The following is a 19,156-nucleotide window of genomic DNA, read 5'->3' on the forward strand; positions in this document are numbered from 1 at the left end:
CTGCAAAGCCTAGCCCGGAAGCGGAAGCCGCTTTGGAAAACGGAAAAGCTTGGAGCCGGTTCCCAGCCGGAGCCGAGATCCGTGCAGGGGTCTCTGCGGGGAGGATCTTGGGCCAGTCTTGCTGCGGTGCTGCAGCCGCCGCCCCCGACAGCAGAGCTGGGACTCTACCGCGCTGCTCGGGTAACGTTTCTTTCCTTTCCCACTGTAGCTCGGGGCACTGCCCCAGGACCTCCCTGCACCAGAGTTCCAGAGAGGCAGGACAGGGGGGGAACAGACTTTAGGTTTTCCACTAGTTTAGGGAAACACATTTTCCTCATCCCTCAGTGCTGGGGTTCAGGTCTCTAGGGTGCAGGTGGGAGGTTCTATTACCTACTCGGTTCTCCTAGCTGACATGGTGCTTCGTGCAGCTAGGTGGATGAGTCTCACGATTTTCTCAAGTAAATACTATGGTTTCATCTCGGTGCAGAGAGGGATGAATCATCGTTTGAGGGCCTTCTTTAGACCATCTCTAGGAAATTGGGACATAAGCTTTACATATGTTATTAGTTACCAAGCCAGGAAAATGGTGGGGAAATAATTGACATTTATTGGGAAGCCTTGTTGTGTCACCCTTAATGGAAAAGGGACAGTTTTTGAGAATAAGAAGGGAAAGAGAATTTCCATTTTTTTGAGTAACTGCTGTGTACTTTGGTGGTTCTTAACCTTTCAGAGATCCAGATATCCCTTGAAGGTTTGTGGACAGCCGGAGACGATTCTTAAAAGGGGGGGGGGCACATACAACATTTTTCATACAATTGGTAAGACAAAGAGACTCTGAAGCCCTTCTGTGGACACTTGATGTCTGTGAACGTAAGGTTAAGAACCCTTATCTTGTATACTATACATGGCACTTGCATTATCTACTTTGACCTTCACCATAACTTAAGTGCCTGCCTTTTACATACCAGAAGCTGAGGTTTGACTTTGTTCAAGGGTTTGTTCAGGTTTGATTTGATTCCAAGGCTTGTAATCTCTTATTGCACAAAACTATCCTAGTGTTTGAAATCCAAAAATGTTATTAGGTTTAAAAAAAAGAAAAAACTGACCATTTCATAAAACACGGTGCATCGATTAACGTAAACTTTGGAGCCTGACCAATGGAATTAAACTCCTGCTCTTCCTCTTACTAGCTGTATGGCATTGGGTGAATTGATCTATCTGTACTTCAGTTCCTTCATCCATAGAGTGGAGATAATCTTAATAGAACCTGTCTTATAGGAAGGTTATCAGGAGTAAATGAATAAGAATGTGAACTCCCTAGAACAGAGCCCACCACAGATAAAACGCTATTGAAGTGTTTTCTATTATTATTTATTGTGTGTCTTTCAACATGTGGTAGCATTAGAATTTTATGCCAATTGTATTTTAATATAGTTGCTCTATTTTGGAACTTGAATGTGTTAATAGCTCCAAGAACCTTATGAGGTTTACAGTTCTTGAAAAGCTCAATTACAGGGTGGTTTCTCATGTTGACTTGTATATAGACGCACTTTTCTTCCTTCTTCTTTTTGGCTTGTAGGCATTTTGTAGGCATTTTGAGTTTTTTATGTTGAAACAGTTTTATTAGTGAACCATCTACAGATAACGTATGTGCCTTCTGCTTTACCCCATTTGCCGTCACTGGAAGTTCCTAATCTTTCTGAGACAGCTTGTCTGCAAGCTGCATTCATGGCTAGAGCTGAGAGCTACCGCTTTTTGGATGCATTAGAACCTTTCAGTGATTCAGCAATAACCTTTTTAAGTAAATGTGACTAGTTGTTTATTTTAAACATTTGGTTGTTGGCCGGTATTATAGGTAGGGTCAGAGGGAAAATTGCATATAATTTAAATAGTAATTCACATTTAAATTCTGCCATTGACAGAAAGATACTGTCCTGCTAATGTTAGTACCATGAATTTTGGAATCCATGAACAATAGTAAATTTAAAAAAAAAACAATTTAGAATACCTGTTCGGAGAATTATCTTGTTTATTAATACTTGAGAGGGACCTAAATTAGCATAGGAATACCGCAGGGAATAAGAACATACTTAGAAAAATGTTTTCGCCAGATTGTAATTTTATTGCAATCTGACATTCTTATAGTCTAAGATTAAAGTACTGAGATGCTCCATAGCGTGTTTTGATGGTGATGGGAAGGAGGAGATGGCATCGCTTTGTGTTGGGTAGGAGCAGAAAGTAATTGCTTTTGATTACATACTTGTGAGAAAAAGAAATACTTTTAGTCCTTCTCAGCAGTCAAGAGGGTTGTTTTGTATTTTTCTGCAGTCTTGAAGAGAATTTTTTAAGGCATTCAACCCACAGTTTTGAACACATAATTGGGCTTGGACTTCATTCCATCCACTAATTGGTCTTCCTTACCAATTTAAGTTAATAACACATTTTTTATATAAAATTATGGCTAACGAAAGATTCTTTTGAAACTCTTGTATTTCCATATTAGGAAGTTAAAGGTAGATTGACTTTTGTGGTGATCCAGGGAAGAAAACGAATTCACAGGTACTTTCTTCATTTTCAAGTTACAGTTTTTACACTTCTTTTTATGTCTCATGTGATGAGTTTTTTCCCCAACATTAGTTGGTAGTAATTATTTTTCAGTGAGTTTGACTGCCTCCTAAATATGTAAGATGGTATACAGCATGTTCTGCTCCTAAGTGTTGATACCAAGTGGCTTGTAAGGATACCTCGGAGGTATATTACTGCTGCACATTCGCTCATTCGGAAGGTGTGTATTAAGGGCAGTGTGCTTGTTACTCTTTAAGATCTCAGGCCTGTATTGGAGATAGACTTGTGAGCAGATCAATGATGGTAAGGTTGTTCAACAGACGAACGCAAATTGAACTCTTTGATAGGAATTACTCTACCTGTTCATCTCTATGGAAGTGGTCCCGGTTAGAGTACTGTTGTGTAATATATATTTTATGTATATTCCAACATACTATATATCATATTAGACTTAATGAGTTCAAAGGATTCTAGTATATCATTTTACTTTTGAAATGACTTTAGTCATTAAATAGCTTAGTCTTAAATTTCAGTTTCTCCTTCTTTGGTTTCTTTTCCTTTGAAGTCTTCATGAATGTTTAGCCTTCACTAATAATATGCTTTTATATAATAATTTTCAAACTGTTGACGTTGCTTAATCTTGTTGTAGTTTGTGTGTATGTCCATGGGTACATGTGTGCGCGCACACACACACACACACACACACATGCTTGACACCTTAATAGGGTGTTCTATCACCACGATGTTTTCCTTAGGGACTCTTTTTTTTTTTTTTTTAAAGATTTTATTTATTTATTTGACAGAGAGAAATCACAAGTAGATGGAGAGGCAGGCAGAGAGAGAGAGGGAAGCAGGCTCCCTGCTGAGTAGAGAGCCCGACGCGGGCCTCGATCCCAGGACCCTGAGATCATGACCTGAGCCGAAGGCAGCGGCTTAACCCACTGAGCCACCCAGGCACCCTCCTTAGGGACTCTTGAAGCCTCTTCTACAAGTTATGGCTTAATAGAGATGAGTATTCATTTAGTTATCAGAAACCAGACAGTCTTGGTAAAAGTATGTTGCATCATTTAGCCTGTATTGAAGAGTACCATATATATTTTTTTTAACTGGGGGAGGGCAGAGATAGAGGGAGAGAGAATTCAAGAAGGCTCCACACCTCACGTGGACACAGGTCTTGATCTTACAACCCTGAGATCATGACCTGAGCTGAAATCAAAAGTCGGACACTTAACCGACTGAGCTACCAAAGCGCCACACCATGTGATTTTAATATGAATTTTTGTTCAATATGAATTTCTCTTACCCTGAATAGTTGAAGAATTTGCACCACATTTTTCGGAGCTTCTAGCTGCAGCATCATTTCAGTGCAGTTTGTCTTTTGGTGTTGAGATATGGGTAGTCAGCATCTGTTCCTTGTATTTTCTATTCATTATCCTTTTTGGCCAGAGATCAGGTAAAGGTAATCTAATGATATACAACATACATTTTCTGCAGGGTCCCCTTGCTCTTATCTAGAGATCCAGCTCAGATTATTTTAACCCCTCTTTTGTCCACTTGGAGAGGCTCCACTCCCAAGGATACCCCTGGTGTATGTGGTAAAACTATTAGGAAGAAAAAAACCAAAACCTCCTAGGTATAATCTCGTTTCTCATGTCTTGGTGAAGGCGGGAACTCAGCTGGGCAGTGTAAAGGATTTATAGAAAAGATTGAAAAGGAATGGAAAAAAATGTTTTAACCAAGCATTACCTCGGTTGGGTAGGGATTAGGGAGGCATGATCGGAGGAATCCTAGCGGGGGCAAAGAGAATGTAAAGAGAGGAACAAGTTGTAATTTTTAAAAAATCACATTTTATTTTGGATTTGGAGTAGCTTTAGATTTATAGAAAAGTTGCAAAGGTAGTACAGAGAGTTTCTGTATATCTTTTACCTAGTTCTTCCCCTAATGTTAACCATTAGGTTAATCGTGGTGTGTGTGTGTGTATGTGTGTGTATGTGTGTATATATGTATATGTATATAACCATGGTATGTTGTCACATCTAATAAGAAATTAACTTTGGTACAATACCATTAGCTGAACTACAACTTTATTTGGGTTTTACAAGTTTTTCCACTAAAAGCCTTTTTCTGTTCTAAGATCCAAACCAGGATACTGCCTTGTATTTAGACCATGTGCAATTTTGATAGATTGGAGTCTCCAATGAGCTTTCTCTCTGCTGTGTATAGAGTTCAGTAATCCCCTGTGACCGTTGCTGAAGAGAGGAAGTCATTGACCCTGAGAATAGACAATACTATGTAGGTAGTGTTTTGTACCTCCTTAATTCCCCAAACACTGGTAACTCAGTGAGGGAGTCGGCTTTGCTCCCAGGAAGGTGGGCTGAAGTTTCCTGAGATGCTAAGAGCTAATCCTGATTGTGGGGCCCTTCCTGGGATCCACTGACACCAGGTGCTCACTTCATAGACTTCTACTACATGGAACTGTCACCCAGTGGTTTACTTGTGTGTCTTCTATGCTAAACTGTATTCTTCTAAGGGGTCAGGATCATCTTACTCATTTTGGCTCCTCAGGGTCCAACATAAGTTGGGCATCTAATAGATTTTTAATACGCATTCAAAGAAAATCATAGACCTTGTTTGGTAACATTGATTATTAGGTCAAAAAAGGTTTTGTTTTAATACTACATAAGTGTTGAGTTTCTCCTTCAAATCGAGTCATCTCAGTTTGCCCTTTCTGTGGCTAATTGAATTTTTCTTCCTGGAATCTTAAACGAACAACTATAAAATACTCATTTAAGATTGCTGTTTTTTTTCCCCTGATGTGGATAAATGATTTTCTTTAAAAATAATGGTAGAATAGATGACCGTATAGGTAGAAGTTTTGTTAGCTTTTATGCGCATGTGTGATGATTCCAGTTTCATCCCACTGGGCTGTAGATCTGGCTGTTTGCCTGCCACTTCATGCACAGTTAATGAAATAACACCCTCCTAGACTTATTGAGGGAGACGGCTTGTCAGATTCAGGGAATTTGTTTTAAAATTTTCCTGTTATAGCCAAGATTTGGTGGCCCAGGGTCACCTAAGCATAAAAGCTGCCATGGGGTGGGAACACAGGGACCTGTCCTAATTCTGTGGATCAGGCACAACAGATTTCGTTTGGTAAATAGAAAGAAAAAAAAAAAAAAAACCACGTTAGGAGAGAGTTGTAAAGTGAAGCTGCTGTTTTCTTGACGAAGATGAAACACTGCGACTGGCATAGATGGGCCAGTTTTTTAATTTTGTTTTTCTCCAGACGTCCCAGGAAGTTACAAAATGAGCAATGATTAAGTTGACCCTTGTTTCTCTGTTCTGTGCACACTGGCTTTGAATCGCTTTTCCTCTTTACTCTGAACTGTGCGGAGAATGGCAAAGTCTATTCCAGGGGCCAGATGGACCTGAACTGCACTTTCATATGCACTCTTCATTTCAAGTCTGACAAACTCTGGTTTGTTTTATTATTTTTTAAAAAAAGATTTTATTTTTATTTATTTGTCGGAGAGAGAGAGAGAGAGAGCGCGCACAGGCAGGCAGAGTGGCAGGCAGAGTGGCAGGCAGAGGCAGAGGGAGAAGCAGGCTCCCTGCCGAGCAAGGAGTCTGATGTGGGACTCGATCCCAGGACACTGGGATCATGACCTGAACTGAAGGCAGCCGCTTAACTGACTGAGCCACCCAGGCGTCCCTCTTGTTTGTTTTAAAGAGAATGGTGCAACAGAGAGAATCCAGATTGAATTAAGAAATGGAGAATTACTTTTGTCACTGTCAGCTAAACCTTTATAAGCCTAACTTTTCTTTTAACTAGTGAATGATCAGATAATGGTTTCCTGCCTTCTCTTAGGTGAGACTGATCTTATAAAAGCTTCTTCTCAGGGCGCCTGGGTTGGTTGGGTGTCGGCCTCCTGCTTAGGTCATGATCCCAGAGTCCTGGGATGGAGCCCTACAATCAGGCTCCCCGCTCAGTGGGGAGCCCACTTTTTCCTCTTCCTCCTGCTCATGTTCTCTCTCGCTCTCTCTCAAATAAATAAAATCTTTAAAAAAAATAAAATAAAAGCTTTTCTTCAAAAGCAGAAGGGCAAGTAGTTTGTTGTCCTTGGCTTGACCTGCAGGTGCATGCTCTGGAACTTTGTTGTTGTTTTAAGACCCGGCATCATGGGTCCAGAGGGTTTATGTCAATTTGAGGAGAACCGAGGGACTAAAACATTGGCCCCATTTCGAAATGCCATTTATTAGGTTAAAGAGTAGGGGGAAATCTGTTAAAAGATAAAAATCTTTCCAAATTCTGTAACAGACTAACTGAAATACTTCTTAGTAATGTAGGGAGTTGAATTTGAAAGAAACAAAGCAATAGTAAAACTGAGTAATTAATGAGATAAAGGGCATGCAGGAGCCTCAAAAACTCTTGTTAAAAAATTTTGGGGGGAGAGGTGCCTGGGTGGCTCAGTGGGTTAAGCCTCTAACTTCGGCTCAAGTCAGATGCCGGGGTGCTAGGATCAAGCCCCGAATCAGGCTCTCTGCTCAGCAGGGAGCCCGCTTTCCCCTCTCTCTGCCTGCCTCTCTGCCTACTTGTGATCTCTCTCTCTCTCTGAAATAAATAAATAAAATTTTAAAAAGTTTTAATTCAAGTATAGTTGACATACAACATTATCTAGAACATTATCTACGTATTAGATAAAACATCGAGATTGGGCAGTTATACACGTTATGAAATGCCTACTACGATGAGTATAGTAACTATATTTTACCACACAAAATTATTACAGTATTATTGACTATATTCCCTTTGCATATTTTCCATCTCTGCGACGGAATGTATTTTGTAACTAGAAGTCTGTACCTCTTCGTTTCCTTCACCTATTTCATCCATCCTCACAGCCCTCCCCTCCAGCAGCCATCAGCTTTTCTCCGTATTTATGAGTCTATTTCTGTTCGTTTTGTTTTATGGGTTCTATATCAAATCAAATCAAATGGTATTTGTCTTTTTCTGTCTGACTTATTTCACTTAGCATAATACCTCTACAGGTCTGTTCATGTGGCCATGAATGACAAGATTTCATTCTTTTTTATGGCTGAGTGATATTTCATTACATATGTGTGTGTGTGTGTGTGTGTGTGTGTACACATACATACATATACATATATTTGTATGTACACACACACCATATCTTCTTTATCCACTCATCTACTGATAGACATTTGGGTTGCTTCCATGTCTTGGCTATTGTAAATAATGCCACAATAAACCTGAATGTGCATATATCTTTTAAAATTCATTTCCATTTTCTGCAGGTAAATACCCAGAAGAGAATTACTGGGTCACATGGTTTTATTTTTAATTTTTTTAAAATTTATTTTAGAAAGAGAGAGAACATGAGTGGGAGGGGCAGAGGGACAGGGAAAGAGAATCTGAAGCAGACTCCCTGCTGAGCACGGAGCCCTACATGGGACTCGATCTCATGAACCTGAACACAAGCCAAAACTGAGTCGGTTAATCAACTGTGCCACTGAGAGGCCCTTATTTTTAATTTTTTGAGGAACCTCCATACCATTTCCCCCAGTGGCTGCACCAGTTTGCATTCCCGCCAACAGTGCACAAGGATTCCCTTTTCTCCACATCCTCACCAACATTTGTTATTTCTTGTCTTTCTGATATTAGCCATTCTGACCAGTATGAGGTGCTACTGTGGTTTGGATTTGCATTTCTCTGATGATGAGTGATGTTGAGCATCTTTTCATGTTAAACTCTTGTTAAAATTTTTAACAAGAGATTTTCTTTTGTGAAACTTTTAAATGAAATTTCTAGAAGAAAATCTTTGTGTCCTTGAGTTACTCTGTAAAAAACACAAACTATAAAAGAAAAAAGTGATAGGTTGAATATCATCAAAGGAAAAACTTTTTTTAATTTTCATTTTTTAAAGATTTTGTTTATTTAATTGTCAGCGAGAGAGAGGGGGAGAACACAAGCAGGCAGAGCAGCAGGCAGAGGCTGAGAAAGAAGCAGGCTCCCTGCTGAGCAAAGAGCCCAATGTGGGACTTGATCCCAGAGGAACCTGGGATCATGACCTGAGCCGAAGGCAGCGGCTTAACCAGCTGAGCCTCCCAGGCGTCCACAAAGGAAAAACTTTTATTCTTTAAATAACACTGTTAAGTAAATGTTAAAAACAAACCAAAAATATTGGTCAAGCATATCTAGTAAAGGACTTGTTTGAAGAATATATAAAGAATTCTAACAACTAAGTAAGAGGACAAACAGCTTGATGTTTTTTAAAAAAAAGATATTATTTATTTATTTGACAGAGAAAGACACAGTGAGAGAGGGAACACAAGCGGGAGGAGTGTGAGAGGGAGAAGCAGGCTTCCCGCTAAGCAGGGAGCCCGATGTGGGGCTTGATCCCAGAACTGTGGGATCATGACCTGAGCCGAAGGCAGGAGCTTAATGACTAAGCCACCGAGGCGCCCCGCAAACAGCTTGATTTTAAAAATGCAAAAGATTTAGATACCAAAGATGCATCAGAAATAGCCAATAAGCACATGAAAACGTACTCTAAATTGTTAGTCCTTAGGGAAATGCAAATAAAACCACAGTGAGAGACCAGACCTTTTAGAATGGGTAAAATTTAGTAGTGCATTATTTAACTTCCATGTATTCATGCTCTTTCCAGATTTTTTCTTGTGGTCGACTTTTAGTTTTATAGCTCTCTAGTCAGAAAAGGTGCATGGTATGATCTTTTTGAATTTGTTGAGGGACTTGTTTGTTTTTTTTAAAGATTTTATTAATTTATTTTACAGAGAGCTAGCACAGGTAGTCAGAGTGGCAGGCAGAAGGAGAGGGAGAAGCATGTTCCCTGCTGAGCAGGGAGCCAGATGCGGGGTTCTGTCCCAGACTCTGGGATCATGAGCTGAAGGCAGCCACTTAGCCAACTGTGCCACCCAGGCGCCCCTGAGAGACTTGTTTTGTGATCTGTTTTGGAGAATGTTCCACGTGTTCCTTGAAAAGGATATGTGTCCTTGAAAGGACATGGATACTTGAAAGGATATGTATCCTTAAAAAGGATTATGTGTTCTACTGTTTTAGGATGGACTGTTCTAAATATATCTGTTGACTCCATCTGGTCCAGTGTGGCACTCAAAGCCACTGTTCCTTATTGATTTTCTTTTGGATGATCTGTCCACTGATGTTAAGTGGGGTGTTAAAGTCCCCTACTATTATACTGTTACTGATTACGTCCTCTATGTTTGTTATTAACTACTTTAAGTATTTGGGTGCTCCCATGTTGAGTGCATACATATTTACAATTGTTACATCTGGTTGTATTGTTCTAGAATGATAACATTTAAAAGATTGACAATACCCAGTGTTGGCAACTGGAGCTCTCATACACTGTTCACTGGAAAACAGTGTCGCAGTTTCTTACAAGTCAAATATGTGCTTATGATATGATCCAGCAATCTCTCTCTTAGCTTTTTATCCAACAGAAATAAAAACACGTGTCCATGCAAGACTTACGCTTGAATGTTCATGGCAGCTTTATCATAATAGCCCCAAACTGGATAGAACCAAGTGTCCATCAACTGGTGAATGGGTAAAGAAATTATATTATAATGGATTACTGCACAGCAGTAAAGAGGAATGAACTACCGCTACATGTAATGACATGTATGGGTCTAAAGTGTGTTGTGCTAAGTGGAGAAACGCAACACACAAAGGACGACGTTTTGTATATGATACCGTTTGGCATCTGTAACAGGCAAAACCAAAGTGCTAGGAAGCATATCAGTAGTTGCGCAAGGGGATCATGAGGAAACCTTGGGATGACGAAAGTTCTGTATCATGATTGTGTTTTATATCATAACCGTTTACTATTGTCAAAGCTCTAATTGTTTACTTTAAGTTAGTGACTTTTACTGTATCTAAGCTATATGTCAAAAAAGCTGATTTGGGGAAGATTTTATTTATTTATTTATTTATTTATTTATTTTTTGGACTGCGACTTATACGCAATTAGAAACTAGATTCAGATTAATTCAGATCTGAATTTGTTACAGGTACTAAAGTAATTTTGAAATAATCAGATCCCTGAATTGAGTTGCAGTGAGCTTACTAGTTACCAAGTTGGGTCAAGTTTAGGCTAAGACTTTTATTATTAATGAGAACAGGTGGAAATAAGATACACATTTATTTGAAGGTGCTTGATCAGAGAATGAGAGTTCTGAATAATCAAGGAAAAAAACCTGTAGGCTGATTTTGAGCTCCCCCTCTGGCCCGAGTCTTATAACCAATTTACTCATTATAATACTGTGACCACCACCAGTTTCGAGAAATACTACCTTTTGCCTCAAGTAAACAACTTACATGGTTTTTCCCCTCTTCTCTGTTCCTTTTCACTCTTTGCTAGCTCCTTTTTTTGGGGTAGGGGTTACATTTAAGGTTGATCCCTTCAGGGTTCTATAATTGGTCTTTTTCTTGGTCTGCTTGTTTTGCATGGCAGTCCTTTTTCATTTCCTGTCTTTTAACTGTCTTCAGTTACTGGTATCTCCATAGCTTCAGATGCTCATTTCCATTTGTCTTGTCAATATATTTACCTGGATATCTTATAGACACTTCAAACTTAGTTCTGTACTCAGATCTTTTCCCTAAACACTGGCTCTGCCTCCGTAATTCACCACCACCATTCACCCAGGCTCCCAAGCGTACAAAATCCCGATTTGTCCTTGGCTTTTGCTCTCTTTTATCTTTTTGACCTCACAGGTCACTAATCCTTCTAACTGGGAAAGGATGCATACTCTAGCTTCCCCTGCCCTCCCCCCAACGTTGTGGCCACTGCCTCCCTGCTCCTTTGGACCAGCATCCTCTTGTCTCGACTCAGCTGTTGATCTTTTGTCCTCTTCAGAGTCTCTTCTAAAATTTGTGGTCCTCTTGCTCCTTTTATTTTATTTTTTTTTTCTCAGAGATTTTATTTATTTATTTTTATTTATTTTTTTTATTTTTAAATTTTTTTAAATTTTTTTTATTTTTTATAAACATATATTTTTATCCCCAGGGGTACAGGTCTGTGAATCACCAGGTTTACACACTTCACAGCACTCACCAAAGCACATACCCTCCCCAATGTCCATAATCCCACCCCCTTCTCCCAAACCCCCTCCCCCCAGCAACCCTCAGTTTGTTTTGTGAGATTAAGAGTCACTTATGGTTTGTCTCCCTCCCAATCCCATCTTGTTTCATTTATTCTTCTCGTACCCACTTAAGCCCCCATGTTGCATCACAACTTCCTCATATCAGGGAGATCATATGATAGTTAAAATGTGTCATCCTCTTTCTTTCGTAGTTAAAAAAACCATCTCTTGGGTTTTTTGGTTGTGATTGCTTCAACTCTAAAATCCTTTTAAATTTCCAGGGTAAGTATTTGTTAAGCTCTCATTCTTCCTATCCCAAGGATCTTTTTTTCCTTTCTTGGGGTTCTTGACACGTCAGTGTTCCTGGTTCAGAGGGTAGGCTCTGGAATCACGCTGCCTGGCTCCTTCATTTGCTTCATTTGTCAGTTGGGTGATAGTGGATAAGTTATTTTAGCCCTCTGGGTTTCATGTGTCCCAATCCACAAAACATGGATAACAGTATAGGTTCTTATGTGGTTGCTGCGAGTTAAGTGAGATAATACAGGAAGCACTTCAAATGGTGCGGGTACCTAGCGAGCTCTCAGTAAAAGGTAGATTTGTGATATCATCATTCTCGAGAAAAAACCAGATAACTTGGTATTTTGGATTGTTGCTGTGGTTGTTTCCAAATAGGATTTCTTTGGAAAACCAGTTAGTCCCTCAGGTACACCCGGTGCTATCTTCCTGACTTCCTGCAGGTTGAGCTGCAGGTTTGCTGGACACAAACTACCATCATCAGCTGGCAACCGGCAGCCTGGTTTGCACATCCAAGCCGTATCTGCTGAGATGCTCCTGCCTGGTCACCTGGGGCCACTTCCAGCCTCACCCAGTCCTTTCCCTAACATGCCACGCCTTGCTCTCAAGAGCCGCTGAGTTCCTCCCTCTTTTTCCTACACCTCCATTTTATATTTGAACAACAGAAGAGAAGCAGCTTGTCCAAAATTACTCAGTAGTAAGATTCATGCTTCTGAATCCTCCACCGTAGCGTGCTGAGAATCAGTCACCCTGGTTTGGCCCCAGGTGGTCTTTCTAAATGCTTAGCTTTCATAATGCTGACCTTTTTCTTCCCTCTCCCCCGCTTTTTAAAAAAGATTTATTTATTTATTTATTTGACAGACAGATCACAAGTAGGCAGAGCAGAGGGGGGTGGGGAGGAAGCAGGCTCCCTGCTGAGCAGAGAGCCCTATTCGGGGCTCGATCTGAGGACCCTGGGGTCATGACCTGAGCCGAAGGCAGAGGCTTTAACCCACTGAGCCACCCAGGTGCCCCATCATCACTCCTTTTCTTGACTCAACTTTGGCTTGTGCTATTTTTCTCCTTCATGGGGTACTAGTCCTTTTCTTTCTGCCTTGCAAATGCTTGCTCAGTCTTAAGTAATAGCTCTGTTGTCTCTCCTGTCAGAACTTCCTCACTCTCAGGCAAAGCTACCTTTCTCCTTCCTTTGCCCTCCACATGCTGTTTATTCCTGTTCTTGTGCTACTTGCCACACTCCCACTTCGGACTGAGTTCATCAGAGTTAAGAAAAGACCCTGTCTCATTTATTCTTGCCACCTTAGCTTTTGTTCTATTTAGTACATAGTCTGGCAGACAGCAAATGCTCAAGAAATCTGACATGAATGAAGAATGAACCTTACAGAAGAACCTGAGGATGTTGGTGGATTACAGCCGGTGAATTACAGTGAATTTGCTAAAACACTGTTTCAGCAAATGATGTTAGGCAAAGAGAAAATACAGGTATCCAAGGGTTGGGGGAAGGGGACATAGCAGCAAAAAGAATTTTATTTAAAATGTGAGTATATGGGATGGGCGGCAGTGGGGTAATAGACCATAAGTTGAGTGGGGATTGTAGTGCTTTTTAAACTTCAGTTTAAGTGCCTCTGGTGGTAGAGGATGGTGGGCATGTAATCCCTTGGGGGCTGGGATTAGAGCAGAGCAGAGCAGAGCAGAGCCTGAGGGAGCAGAGCCCTGAGCCTCCAAGAATCCGCATATTTTAGGGGCTCCTGGGTGGCTCAGTGGATTAAAGCCTCTGCCTTCTGCTCAGGTCATGATCCCAGGGTCCTGGGATTGAGCCCCGCATCAGGCTCTCTGCTTAGCAGGGAGCCTGCTTCCCCCCCTCTCTCTGCCTGTCTCTCTGCCTACTTGTGATCTCTGTCTGTCAAATAAATAAATAAAATCTTTAAAAAAAAAGAATCTGCGTATTTTGGACATACCCGTATTTTGCCTTTAGAAATGCATGCAAATTTTGCATTCTGTTGTATTGCCTGTGAGAGCTTTAAGGTGAGAATACCTTGTTCTCCCCACCCGAGTCATCCTCTAGTAAAAGGTTGCTTCAGGAACTTGTGCCATTCATCCTCAGGCTTCCAGCACATCGGCCTGCCCCCAGGCCCAAATCTGGAACGGGGTTCCAGTCTAATATGGCAGTGTTCTAGCTTACTGTGATGGGGGGGGGGGGGGGCTTGTCTACGCAGGAGTATTATGTCATGGAACCGAGGAGGGTGAGCTCATCTTTGTTCTAACAAGGCTATTCCTGGAAGGCTGCAGTCAGTTGGAGGCACCTCATTACCAGATCGCTGGGGACCAGCTGGAGAGAGTTCACAGAAGACCCACAGGAATGATTAAGAGACTGGAGGGGCTGACTGATGAGGAAAGAATATAAATGAAAACCGTATAACTTGGCTGAACCGAGATAGCAGGAATACACAACTGCAGAAATATCTCAAGAGAATAAACTTGATGGGGGAGGGGCAGTCTCTTAGGGTGGGATTTGGGGGAGAATAAACCAAGGCTGAAATTAAGCAAAGGAAAACATAATCTAAAGTGTCTGATGGTACACTTTATTTCTGGAACCTCCTTCAATCCCTCTAAACCGTGGGCCTTATGTTAATGGAATGATTTGGTTCTTTTAACTTGATTTTCCTGGACTTGTGGTTGGTGCTTCTATATAGAGAGTCCTAAAGACTCCATCATTCAAAGGCAACATCTTTCTCTCATCTTGTCCTTCTTTGTGGGACTCTTTGGACTGTGGTTGGGTGACTGTGTGCTGCCACTGCCACTTTCTTTCTCCACCAGATTTCCACAGTGAACTTTCACATCCTTTTTTTTTTTTTGATGGCTTTTTATAATAGCATTTTAAAAGTAGATACTGAGTCACTAATAGGTATTGTAATAATTTTAGAAACCTGGATATGGGATTGGTCCCTGAGGTACTGGTTTTAGGAAATTACAGCTTTGATGAAATGCAAGCATAATTGTAGGAAACATGTACTTTGGGAAATGACTGTATAAAATTCCTACTTTGGGGTATGGGAGGCATAAAAATTTTAAACAACAGTTGAAATTAGCAAGGAGAAATATTTGCATAATGTTGCCAGTTTTATAGCTCGTTTCTTAAGAGGGGACAGAAAAACTGGAAGAAAATGATTTTATGCTTTTTTTTTAATTTATAAAAACGAGTTGATTTATATGAAACAGTTATACAAAGTAGCTCTAAGACTGAGACCTCTATGCTAGAGAGGAGTAACCTTTGTCAAGGGTCAGATAGGAAAGCTTTGTAGACCCTAAGTCCTTGTAGCTACTCGGCTTTGCTCTTGTGGTGCAAAAGCAGTCATAGACCATATGTAAACGAATGAACTTGGCTGTGTTCCTCCCTTTAAAAAAAAAAAAAAAAAGCAGGCGACTGTCTGGATTTGGCCTGCAGGCTATGGTTTGCCAACTCCTGCTCCAGACCTTTTCTCCCGAAAGCATGATCTACAGACCAGCAGCATCAACACTTCTGTGAGCCTGTTAGAGATACAGAATATCGGGTCGCTTCTCAGAGGGGCTGCCCTAGAGCCTAGACCAAGCTTCTCAGACTTTAATATGTATAGTAATCTCTTGGGGGCACTTGTCAAAGTATAGACTGAGATAAGCTGAACAACATACTAGCTGCAGGGAGACAAAGATGAGTAAGACCCAGTCAGTGTCCTCAGAGATCCCAGAATTCATTAGGAGAGACTTCTGTATAGATAAATAATTACAATACAGACTCATAAATGCTATAATAGAGGTATTTTCAGAACAGGGGTATCACAGAGGAGCAAGTGATTGGTTCTGCGTGGCATGGGGGCAATTGTCAGAGGGGCCTGAGAATTGGACCAGGAAGGGGAACGGTGCCTGAGTTGAATTTTCAGGCTTACTAGAGACACTGAATGAAGCATTGTCAGGGGCGGGCATGGTAGTTCATGGTGGGGTACGGTAAAAACGATATTAGAACTAGGAGTTATGGGCACCTGGGTGGCTCAGTTGGTTATAAGCATCTTCCGTTGGCTCAGGTCATGATTCCAGGGGCCCGGGATTGTGCCCCATACTGGGCTCTCTGCTCAGCAGGGAGTCTGCTTCTCCCTCTCTCTCTGCCCCGTGCATGCGCTCTCTCTTTCTCTAATAAATAAAATCTTTTTAATAAATCACTATTTTAAAAAAGAACTAGGAATTACTTTATTTAATAACCAAATGGCTGATTACGGGCCTGGAGACCCACTAAGATCATAATGAATAGAAGTAAAATTTCAGTACATTCTTTTATTTTTAGCTAGTTTTTTACACTCTTTCCTTGTTAGAAACAAGGATGACTTGCCTGTTCTGTCCCCAAAAGTTATTTGTTCTCCAGAAATAGAAACTTTGACTATGTTCTTACATCAGTAAGAATTTAGAAGACACGGAAAGGTACAGGTAGGGAACAAAAACTATGTATAATTGCAAACACTAGGAGATGATGACTATTAATATTTTTATGTTTTTGTGTGTATGTACTGTAACATTTTAAAAATTGGTCTCATGCTATGTAAATAATTCCGTGCTTGCCTTTGATTTAGCATTTTATTTGTGAGAAATTTCTTTCATTATTCCTTAAAAGGTGTCATTTTTTAAGGCTGAGATAGCATTCTAATGGAGCTCCTATAGTTTATATATAACTCTTATCTTGTTTATGGATCCTTTAGGCTGGTCCCAGTTGCTAGTCAACCCAGCTTTTGGCTCATGTACTTGGCAATTCTATCACCATATTTTAAAATAAATACATATACTTGTTTATTTTTAATTATAAAAGTTTGCCAACTTGTTTGATCTTCTGGCCTTCCCTCATTCCGTTCTGCCGTTCTTACTAGCATTGTGGCTTTTCTTTCTTGGTTTCCCAGGGTAGGGAGGCCGTAGGGTAGTCATTAAAAAGCATGGATTCTGTGGGCGCCTGGGTGGCTCAGTGGGTTAAAGCCTCTGCCTTCGGCTGGGATCATGGTCTCAGGGTCTTGGGATCGAGCCCCACATCGGGCTCTCTGCTCAGCAGGGAGCCTGCTTCCCCCTCTCTCTCTGCCTGCCTCTCTGCCTACTTGTGATCTCTGTCTGTTGAATAAATAAATAAAATCTTAAAAAGAAAAGTAAAAAGCATGGATTTTGGGTCCAGATTGTCTGGATTTGACTCACCTCTACTACTTACCTTGTATTCTCTTGAGAAAGTATCTCTATTTCCTCATCTGCAAAATAGGGATAATTTTATCTGTGTCCTGGGGTTGTGAGTTAATATATGTGAAGCACTGACCATAGTTCCCATCATGGGGAAAGAGATTCTGGTTTTTGTGTTTTTTTTTGTTTTTTTTTTGTTTGTTTGTTTGTTTTTAGCGATGAGTGGTCTCTCCTCATTTGTTTTATGGTGGCTGTTTGTGTATGCTTTGCCAATACGCCCTTCTGCTACATTTAGTTTATGAATGTCTTTGAGTTACACACTAACTTTACTAGACTCTACTTCGTGACTTTATCTCGAGAATTCAGACTTTTTTCCCCCACTCAGTAAATGTGACTTTAAAAAATGAAATCAATGTTGTTTCATCATGTCTTGGAAACGCAGACATGGGTGCAAAGGGAGCAGCGTACATGGGCAGATGGGTTAGGTTTTAAAGCTTTTTGGTGGTTTTCTCTTTCCAACGGAGCATTACCTTGATTGCTTCTGTGGCATAATAAGGCCCTTTGTAATGTGGCCTCACCTATCCTGTGGTCTCATTTCTCGTCACCCTATTCCCAGACCCTGTGCTCCAGCCCCATTAAACTGGAACTGGGCATGTGGTAGTGATGAGGCTCACCCTTTATTTATTCTTTTTTAAAGATTTTATTTATGTCTTTGAGTGGAAGAGAGCGCGTGCACGTGTGTGCACTCAAGCAGGGGGAGGGGCAGAAGGAGGGAGAATTAGACTCCCCAGGGAGCAGGGAGCTGGACATGGGGCTTGACACTGGGCTCAATGCGGTGCTGGATCCCTGGACCCTGGGAACATGACCTGAGCCAAAGGCAGACAGATGCTTAACCAACTGAGCCACCCAGGCATCCCAAGGCTCACTCTTTAAATCTGTGCCCTCGTTGCTTCTCTTAAAGGCTTAGAATCAGCCAAAGTGCTGGAGCTTCCTTTTGGGGAGTGACACAGTTAAGGCAGTGAGGTTGCCACTTGCCTTTTTTGGTGGCATTTTAGTTGGGAAAGCTCGGTCCAGGTTTACCAGGCCTTGTTTATTTTTCGGGCCCCAGAGTTTTCTCTTCCTGCCCTATCTATCTCCTCTTTGTTGTTTTCTGGGCATTCTCTTTCAGAAATAAACAGCTCTTCCACTGACCCTTTTTTTCTCTGTTGATAGGATCTGAGGACGAGAGAACAGATGCATCCTTTGGTAGTCGACCGTACCCTGCCCTAGAGAGAAGTCCAGGATAATAACTTTTGGGGCTCTATTTCTCCACCCTGGAATTCATCCAGTTCGTTCCAGAAATACTGACCCTCAGCTTCTGTGACACATCCTCAATGAATGTCTGATGGACAGACGCTTTCCGTTGACCTTGCAGCAATTTTCTTTCCCGTGGAGTTTGGAGGACAAGGTGAATGTGCCAAAAGTTGCCTGCTTCGGTGCATAGGAGTGTTCCACTTGGTTCTCAGAACATGGGCCCTCGTTTAAAGGTAAGACCATAGACTAGTTCAGATTCACTTGTTATTAGGATACAGAACATGAACTCAGTGACCAGTTCCTAAGCCTCTCCAACACAAGGGATAGCTGTTGAAGTCGCAGTTAGAATGGATCCCCCCTTCCTTCCACCTCTAGGGTCCCTCTGAGGATGAAGAAATCAATTCTCTGTTTCTGGGAAATGACTTTTTCACAACTGATCTTAATGTCTGGGTTATAATTTATTTAATTTACAAGTTAATTTAAATTATGAACTAATTACAAATCTTTAGACTCCTTAGAAAAGCAGAGAGTTTTAGAATATGTATGTTGGTCAACTTTCTAACATTCCCTTGAGACCGGCACTTTCAAGTGTTCTCCCTACCCCGCCTTTTGTAGGTAATGTGAGCCAAAGCACTGTAGTGTTAAGCAACTTGCCTGGGATCTTTTAGTAAGCAAGTGATATTTCTGCACTAGATAATTGGTA

General features: G+C 41.0%; 1 protein-coding gene across 3 annotated transcripts in view; it reads left to right on the forward strand.

Moving 5' to 3' along the window:
• The first annotated feature begins 8 nt into the window (after positions 1-8).
• Positions 9-19,156, forward strand: part of AREL1 (apoptosis resistant E3 ubiquitin protein ligase 1) — a 45,622-nt gene continuing 26,474 nt past the window's right edge. For all 3 annotated transcript variants that reach the window (XM_004739262.3, XM_013058608.2, XM_004739266.3), the window contains exons 1-2: positions 9-180; positions 18,373-18,686. The gene's annotated coding sequence lies outside the window, so the exon portion shown is untranslated. The remainder of the gene's footprint in view (positions 181-18,372; positions 18,687-19,156) is intronic.

This window comes from Mustela putorius, unplaced genomic scaffold (assembly GCF_011764305.1).
Source record: "Mustela putorius furo isolate JIRA1106 unplaced genomic scaffold, ASM1176430v1.1 tig00000129_pilon_pilon_pilon, whole genome shotgun sequence".
NCBI lineage: Eukaryota > Metazoa > Chordata > Mammalia > Carnivora > Mustelidae > Mustela > Mustela putorius.